The following is an 8,240-nucleotide window of genomic DNA, read 5'->3' as shown; positions in this document are numbered from 1 at the left end:
GTAGTTGTGTGTAACAATGATCAAGAGTCTGGTCACCCCGGGTGGGAAAGTTAATGTGTTGCAGATATTTTGGCAAAACTTTCCTCACATTAGCCCTATTGAAGTCACCAACAACAATAGAGACTGCCTCAGGATGTGCATCCTCAAGTCCATTAATTACTCCGTACAGATCGTCTAACGCGCACGTTTTGTCGGCCTGCGGGGGAATGTAAACGGCTGTGATGCTGACGGAGCTGAATTCCTGGGGCAGGTACAAGGGGCGCACTTTTATCGCTAGCAGCTCCAGGTCTGGTGAGCAGCGTGTAGAAAGCACAGCAACATCCGAGCCCCAGCGAGAGTTCACCATCAAGCACACCCCTCCACCTCTGCTCTTACCCGACTCGGAGGTTCTGTCCTGCCGGTAGATGGAAAAGCCGGCCGGAGTAACGGCCGCGTCAGGCACCATGGGATCCAGCCAGGTCTCCGTGAGCGCCAGCACACAGCAGTTCGCGATGTCCCACTGGAAGTTAATCCGTGCGTGTAGCTCGTCCATTTTATTGTCCAGGGATTGAACATTCGCAAGCAGAATGCTCGGCAGCGGGGGATTGCAGCATCTCGTCTGAGATCTGCACACGATACCAGCGCGCTTCTCTCGCTTCTTTCTCCTCTGTCGGCGTATTGGTAAAAAGAGCGGCGGTAGAACAAAGGGGCCGCAGCAAACACTCCGGTAAGTTGTGAAAAAGTCCGTATTTAGCGACGAACGTATATCCAAAAGTGCGAGTCGATCATACTGTATGAGCGACAGTGCAGTGTGTACAAAAAAACAAACAAGAAAAAGCGAAATAAACATAAAACTGCTTAGTGCATGCGGAGCCATTGTCAGTGCGACCATTCTCCACGGCGCACCAGCTCACAGTGCATGTCAGAGCAAATGAGAATCATGAGGTCGAAGGAACTGCCCAAAGAGCTCAGAGACAGAATTGTGGCAAGGCACAGATCTGGCCAAGGTTACAAAAGAATTTCTGCAGCACTCAAGGTTCCTAAGAGCACAGTGGCCTCCATAATCCTTAAATGGAAGAAGTTTGGGACGACCAGAACTCTTCCTAGACCTGGCCGTCCAGCCAAACTGAGCAATCGTGGGAGAAGAGACTTGGTGAGAGAGGTAAAGAAGAACCCAAAGATCACTGTGGCTGAGCTCCAGAGATCCAGTAGGGAGATGGGAGAAAGTTCCACAAAGTCAACTATCACTGCAGCCCTCCACAATGAAACAGAGTGAAACATTTAAAGGGGTCTGAATACTTACCGTACCCACTCTATGTTTATAAATGGCAGTGGCATGGCCACCCTGTACCTTGCACATGTTTAAATTAAATACATGAATATATGAACCCGTGTAATATTTGAATAGCTTAGTATTGAATGCACAATATCAGGGTAGTTATGTTTATACATGGCACTAGGCCCAGTTTAATATAAAACACAATTTTATACAATATATATAGTTGGGGGTCCCAGCTCCATCTCTCCACCTGTTTGGGGGTCCTTGGCCTGAAAAACGTTGAAGACTCCTGTGTGGGATACCAAGCGGACCCTCCATAGAAGGTGTCAGTTGGCACACAGCTGTCCCTGGGCACTCTTAAGGTGAAGCATGTGAGAAGCAACGGTATAATGCATATGCATGTAATGTGTATTTGCATTTGAGATACAATAATTAGAAATATTCTATAACACTGAACTACTCATCTGTGTCCTGGAGAAAATGCAATGCATTTGACGTTGCCTTGAAAACGACACTATGTGAAGCTTTTGAGCTCGATAAAACTTTACTCTTTTTATTCATTAGTATCAGTTATATGTGTCTTGTGTTGGCACAGACACGACTTTCAGCGTGCAATTTGTCCCCACTTTCTTCCACATCGATAAAGAAATAAGACATAGCACTAAAACGTGCCTCTTGACTTGATTATTAACTTCGGTGACTTTGTCACAGAAGTGTCATAGGTTTCACAGTTTGACCTGATGAAACATAGAATTATCAACGTACTTAAGACAAAAAATGTGTTGGCACATAAAAAGCAAGCAACATGTGTTTTCTGTTTCTGTAAGGAATGCACAAAGACCCACGTACAGGTATGACAAGTACATAGTTTTTTTAGCCTGCCTCAGAGAGCTGTTTGAGATGTGTCTAGAGAGAGTGTCGCGTCCAGTGGCGATATTTTTCAGGAGCTACACCAGAGGGGGAAGGTTGCACCTGGTGGAGATATGCAATCATACTCACCAGGTAAGCCAAATATCGGTCCAAAAAGATGTGAATAGTGTGACAGTGCTGTATTCCCCTGTTACAGTGTCTCTCTTTAATCTGGGTACACCTAATACTAGCCCATAGGCCCCTGATGGGAATTTCTTGTAAAACTCTTGCAACCTTCTCGTTTTTCTGTAAATCAGCGATATGCATGAAAACCCAAAACTGCAAAACCTCTTACTGCTGTTTTTTTCACCATCTAGGTCTTCAATGTATTCATTCAAGACCTGAGGGTGGGCACACAAGATTCTATTGAAGGCTTTGAAACTCTCTCTGGGCAGAAAATGAAGCATTGCACTCATCTCCGCAAAAATGGAGAAGGAGGAAACCTGAGGGAAAACAGAACGCAAGAGGAAAATGTTTGGAGGAGAAAGAGAAGAGAAAACAGCAGAAGGTATACAGGGAGAAAACATCGGGGGGAAAGGTGTTACAACAGAAAGAACCCTACAAAACAGCAATGACAGTGAACCGACAAAAGCTTCTTGACGCATCTACATGTTAGGGCAGCAAGGTTGATGACACCCTATGAATTCACAACTAAACGAAGAAACCTGTCCATATTTTTCATTAATATACATAATAATACATATTCAGTAAATTCATAATCATATTTGATTTTGTTCACTTTGTTCTACAACCATGAACATACCATGAAAGCTGTGTAGTACTATCATGTATGTATTTGTGAACATTGATTTGTGGACTGATCAGGGTGTAGCTTGGGGAGAGACCAGAGAAAACACAGGGACACGGTACAGGGACACAGACAGTACAGCTGTAACAAAACCTTGAGTTAACACCTGCTGAGGGGAAGTTGCAATGCATGAAGGAACATAGTGTACCCTGTAAAACTGAAGGATTCTGCTACTGCTATCTGAACAGAACAGTTTGTCAAGAGTTATAATACTGTGATAACTACAAGGTCAGTGTGTGTGTGTGTGTGTGTGTGTGTGTGTGTGTGTGTGTGTGTGTGTGTGTGTGTGTGTGTGTGTGTGTGTGTGTGTGTGTGTGTGTGTGTGTGTGTGTGTGTGTGTGTGTGTGTGTGTGTGTAGGAGAGAGCATGTTTCTGAATCAAATTAGTGTATCAGTTGTTGACTGCAAACTTATATTATCAAGCATTTTCTTGATAAATTGAGTTCTACAGCAGTTTGAGCCCCCCGTGGTTACCCTAATCCCATCCCCCCCCATTCCCCAGCCCCATTAGATTTGTTCTGTGTAATTCTGATGTAAAGGCAGAGCCTATGTGTGGGCGAGATACACTATTGAGAAAACAAATGACAAAAACAAAACATGAATTATTTTCTCTGTCTATGGTATTCACAAAAAAAATCTGTGTATCTCTGCCAAGGACAAATAAAGGTGTTACTGTTATTATAATAGAAATATGAAAGCTTGCCTTTGTCTTCGCACACACACACACAGTGAGCAATCAGTGAGTGAACAACACATTCCATCTCTTTCTGTACGTTTATTCACTTTGGTTAAGACAATTTGGAAAACTTCTGTCAAAAGAATAGTGGTATGAAGAATCCAGGTCCAGGCCCTCAAAATGGTTTGAAAAATGTTAAAGGCCTTCATTTAAATGGGCTTTAAAATACACCGTCACACATCTTTAGTTGAAACCTGCCTACTTCCTGTCAGATTGATGATAAAAGAGCAAAAAGCGACAACGAAACAAGTCAGAAACAAAAAGGTGTTTGCAGTCACTGTTTCAATTCAGCTTTACATCAGAAAAGAAAAAAACACCTGTCAAACTGGGAATAAATTGACATGACACACATGTTATATTTAGAGATGATCAGTTGCAAAATTGCACAATTTCCTTAATGGCTTGTTGTTGAGACATTAGTCCTTTTTGTTGCTAAACAGCATTTCGTCACCGTCTGCCGTCGGTACAAACATATTGTCCGCACCTCATGTTCCTGCCTTGACCGGAGGGGATGGTGGATCGCAAGAGAGAGGAAAAGAAAAGAGAGAGAAGAAGGCTCTATGAGATGGGAGGGGCGGGAGGTGGGGGAATTGTGGGGGATGCAGAAGGGTATAAAATTGGTTTAAATCTACTCAACTGCAGGAGCAACCAGACCTTCTAAGCTACTACCTCCACAGCTCAGTCAGGTGATTCTCTGTCTCTATGTCTGGTTACTGCTCTCAATCTCACCTTTACTACCAGAGAGTCACTGATTCATCGCCAGACGCGATGAATCACATTGCCAGGATGCTTCTCTTTGGGGTTACCTTTGGATTTCTGGCCTCGTCCAGGTCAGAGCAACTTCAAGGTGAGCTGACAACAGTCTGTATTTATAGAAGACACATGTGGAACATGATTGATAGATATTACCTTTTTAAAAGATTTTATTTTGTATAAATCAGTTTTCTGATTGTTCTTGAACAGTTTTGTATCTCGTTTAAAAAGCTAAAACGCTCTAGAATAAAAACTGATATAAAGTGTTTAATTCCTCCTTGACCCTCCCTGCAGTGAATTCTCGGAGCTGCAGCCATGCTGGAGTTTATCTGGTTGAGGGAGAAGACCGTTACTCCCTTAGCCTGCCTGTGGCTCAGAAGGTGTGTGAGCAGCTTGATGCCACCATGGCAAGTCCAGAACAAGTCAAGGAGGCCTACGCTAAAGACATGGAAACCTGCAGGTGAAACTACCAAGTCCTTGTACAAAAATGATTCATCATTGTGAAGAACAATTTTAAGTAAATTTTATCTGAAGCTTTGTTAAATCAAATTTACATTTTAAGCTGTTAGACATGTACAGAACCTCAGTTTTTCATATGATGTAATGTGTTTAGACATGGTTACCTGGAGACATCCTGGAGACATCCTCAACACACGTCTCTAAATTGTGTCAGAAAATGTCTTGTAATAATAACATTTCTGTGTCCATTCAGGTACGGCTGGATTAATAATGGGAGCTACGCAGTGCTTAATTTGTAAATCACAAGGTGCCGGAACGCAAAGTACATATTACAGCGCAGGGATGACGAGACGGGCACAGGTCCCGGAACGCATACAGAAAACGGTGCTGAAAAAAACATGCAAATGCCCACTGACAATGCTGTGGGGCTTACAAGCCTTAATTTCAAATAATATCCATGGTATAAATTTTATGACAATAATTAACAATTATTTTAGGCTATACTGCACAGCACAGGCAAATGCCCACATCAACACAGGTGGGACTTACAGTCAGCAATTAATTTCTCAACATAGATCTAACTTGTAAAACATAAAAAATAAAAGTTCAAAGCTAACAATAAATCACATAAATCTTCCATTATTATTATTTAAAGATTGGCACGGCGGCCTATTAATAGACAGTATGCTCATCATATTTAGTCCAAAACACCCCACATCACGACCATGTCCGGATTCTCCTCCTCCTCCCGGAGGTTTTACTGCGTGTGTCTGTGGCAGTTCTGTGTCCTTTGGCCACCCACGACCTCACGGACTGGACTGGATTGAATTTAGCCAGGGGGGGTCCAACAAGATTTAGGAAGAGTAAAGATGATATGGTGGATGTGAGCAGAGAGGTACGGTTGTGAGTCCAAATTAAGTTCATTTGCGAAAATCCGCGCTCACATTCAGCACTCGCAATAGGAATGCTGTTGACAGCAACAAGTAACTCCATCAGTTCATCGGGGATGTCTTCTCCTCCGAGTCTCTGTGTTTTCTGTTGGCCCGTATGACTGCGCGCAGGTTGGTAATGTTAAAGCGCTGGCACAGCGACTCAACCTCAGTCTCTCCATACAGCGCACCTGCGTCCTCGGGCCAGTACTGTGCGTAAAGCACCTTCAGCTCCTCAATTAACTTGTTATATCCAGTTTTATCAGGGAGCCGAGAGAGTTGGCAGCTCTGTTATTAATATTTTTTTCTATACGAGAGGTACCGGATCAGCCCAAATAAGTCCCGGAACACGGGCAGGCCAAAACCAAGAGGTGCCGGATCATGCCGGAACAGGATCCAAATTAACCCCTGGAGCTACGCCATCCTCAGACAGTCGCCCACGAAAACTGTGCAGGGAGCGAGACCGGCTTCTTGGTTTTTCCACCCGATGCAGCTGATGAACTCTTTGATGCATACTGCTTTGATGACAAAGGTGACTTTAACCACAGGAAATTGTCAGTTCCACTCATGTGAATTTACGGTTTACATATCTCAGTTCTGTTTGCTTTCACCATTTCGGTAACGTCTACTTCCTGTACACCATGTTCCAGTCGGGCCCGAGAAGAACTGTGAAAAAGCATTTGAACCAGGTCAGTTAAATATGTCTTGAATACAATAAGCCCATTCACCCTCAACTTAATTATACTCATACGTTACCACACTTTAAAAGTTTAAGCATTAATATAAACATATAAACTTAAAAATGATGCATGTACAGCACAGTTTCTATCATTACATTTTCCAGGTTATTAAACTCAGTTGATGAGAAATGTCATTAAACTGAAAGAGGGATAAGCTATAATAGCAAATGTTTGAACTTTACTATTTTTCTTTCAGATGAGCCCACGCCAATGCCTGAGGTCACAACCTCAGGCAAAGCACAGCCAGGGTCCACTACACAGTCACCACCCAAGATTTCTACTGCCTCCACGACAGCGAAACCACAACCTCCCAAAGTGCCAGGTAAGTCACGTGCAAAAGTTACACAGTTATTTATAGTTGTTTATATTTATGTCATCTGGGTTATCGCTTTAAACATGTTTACATCTTTATTATTTCAGTGACTAATCTATATCTGTATCCTTTTGTTTCATCAACATGCAGCTCCAGGAAAACCAACCCCTCCTAAATTTGATCGATGTGCTTATTGGCTGCACTGTAGAACCAGTAGTGAGCATATTTACTATTACTGTTCTCTCCTGACTGTGATTTTTTATTTCCAACTGACTCATCTTTAATACTGTCAACTCATGGCTTTTTATTTCTCTCTCCAGGTTGTTTCTGTTGGTTTCGGCGATGGTATTGTTGGTTCTCTTTCTATTGGACATATTGAACAAAAAGCCACTCACATGGATATGCTGCAGTTTTAACCTTACTGACTTTCTCTAAATATAACATGTGTCATGTCAATTTATTCTCAGTGTGACAGCTTGTTTTTTCATTTCTGGTGTAAAGCGGAATCTGTATACAGTGACTGTAAACAAATTTTTGTTTCTGACTTGTTTAGTTGTCACTTTTTGCTCTTTTATCATCAATCTGACAGGAAGTAGGTTTCATGATCAATTAACTAAAGATGTGTGACGGTGTATTTTAAAGCCCATTTAAATGAAGGCCTTTGACATTTTTCAAACCATTCTCTTCATGTAATTATTCCTTTGACAGAAGTTTTCCAAATTGTATTTCTCACCAAAGTAGTAACCAAAGTAAATAAACGGACAGAAAGAGATGGAATGTGTTGTTCACTCACTGATTGCTCACTGTGTGTGTGTTTGTGTGTGAAGACAAAGGCAAGCTTTCATATTTGTACTATAATAACAGTAACAAGTTTACTCGTCCGTGGCAGAGATACACACACACACTCTGTATGCCATGTGTCATTCCAGTCCTTAATGTATGAAGCTTCTTATATTGTCAGATCTCACAAACTTGAGTTCAGCAAAGCTTTGTTTTTCTTCCGCATGTGCATCATCTTTACAATTGAATTGATTACTTATTCCCTGATTGTCTCTACAGGGACATAAATGACCAAGGCAGCTGGGTTGCCTTAAAAAAGTGATTAAACAGATGGTCCATCTCAGAATATTAAACCATATTAATTTCAAATATTGTAGATAACAGTATTCAAACCATGACACAAACAGGCATTTATCTCTGTGTATGTGCATATGTGAAAATGTGCAAAAATCCAAAGATGAACCAGAATTTAGCAATGAATCAATATTTTATATTTATATTTGTGTTTGAACACCAGAAGGTAAAAGACTTGATATGTAGAAACTGATTTTTTTTG

General features: G+C 41.8%; 1 long non-coding RNA gene across 1 annotated transcript; it reads left to right on the top strand.

Moving 5' to 3' along the window:
• Positions 1–6,810: 6,810 nt before the first annotated feature.
• On the top strand, positions 6,811–7,281 carry LOC133027957 (uncharacterized). The gene is made up of 3 exons (XR_009683288.1): positions 6,811–6,913; positions 7,055–7,120; positions 7,225–7,281. It is a non-coding gene; the product is annotated as an uncharacterized LOC133027957 (long non-coding RNA).
• The last annotated feature ends 959 nt before the right edge of the window (positions 7,282–8,240 follow it).

Source organism: Limanda limanda, chromosome 21, assembly GCF_963576545.1.
Source record: "Limanda limanda chromosome 21, fLimLim1.1, whole genome shotgun sequence".
Lineage (NCBI taxonomy): Eukaryota > Metazoa > Chordata > Actinopteri > Pleuronectiformes > Pleuronectidae > Limanda > Limanda limanda.
This window is presented reverse-complemented; position numbering and strand designations above follow the sequence as displayed.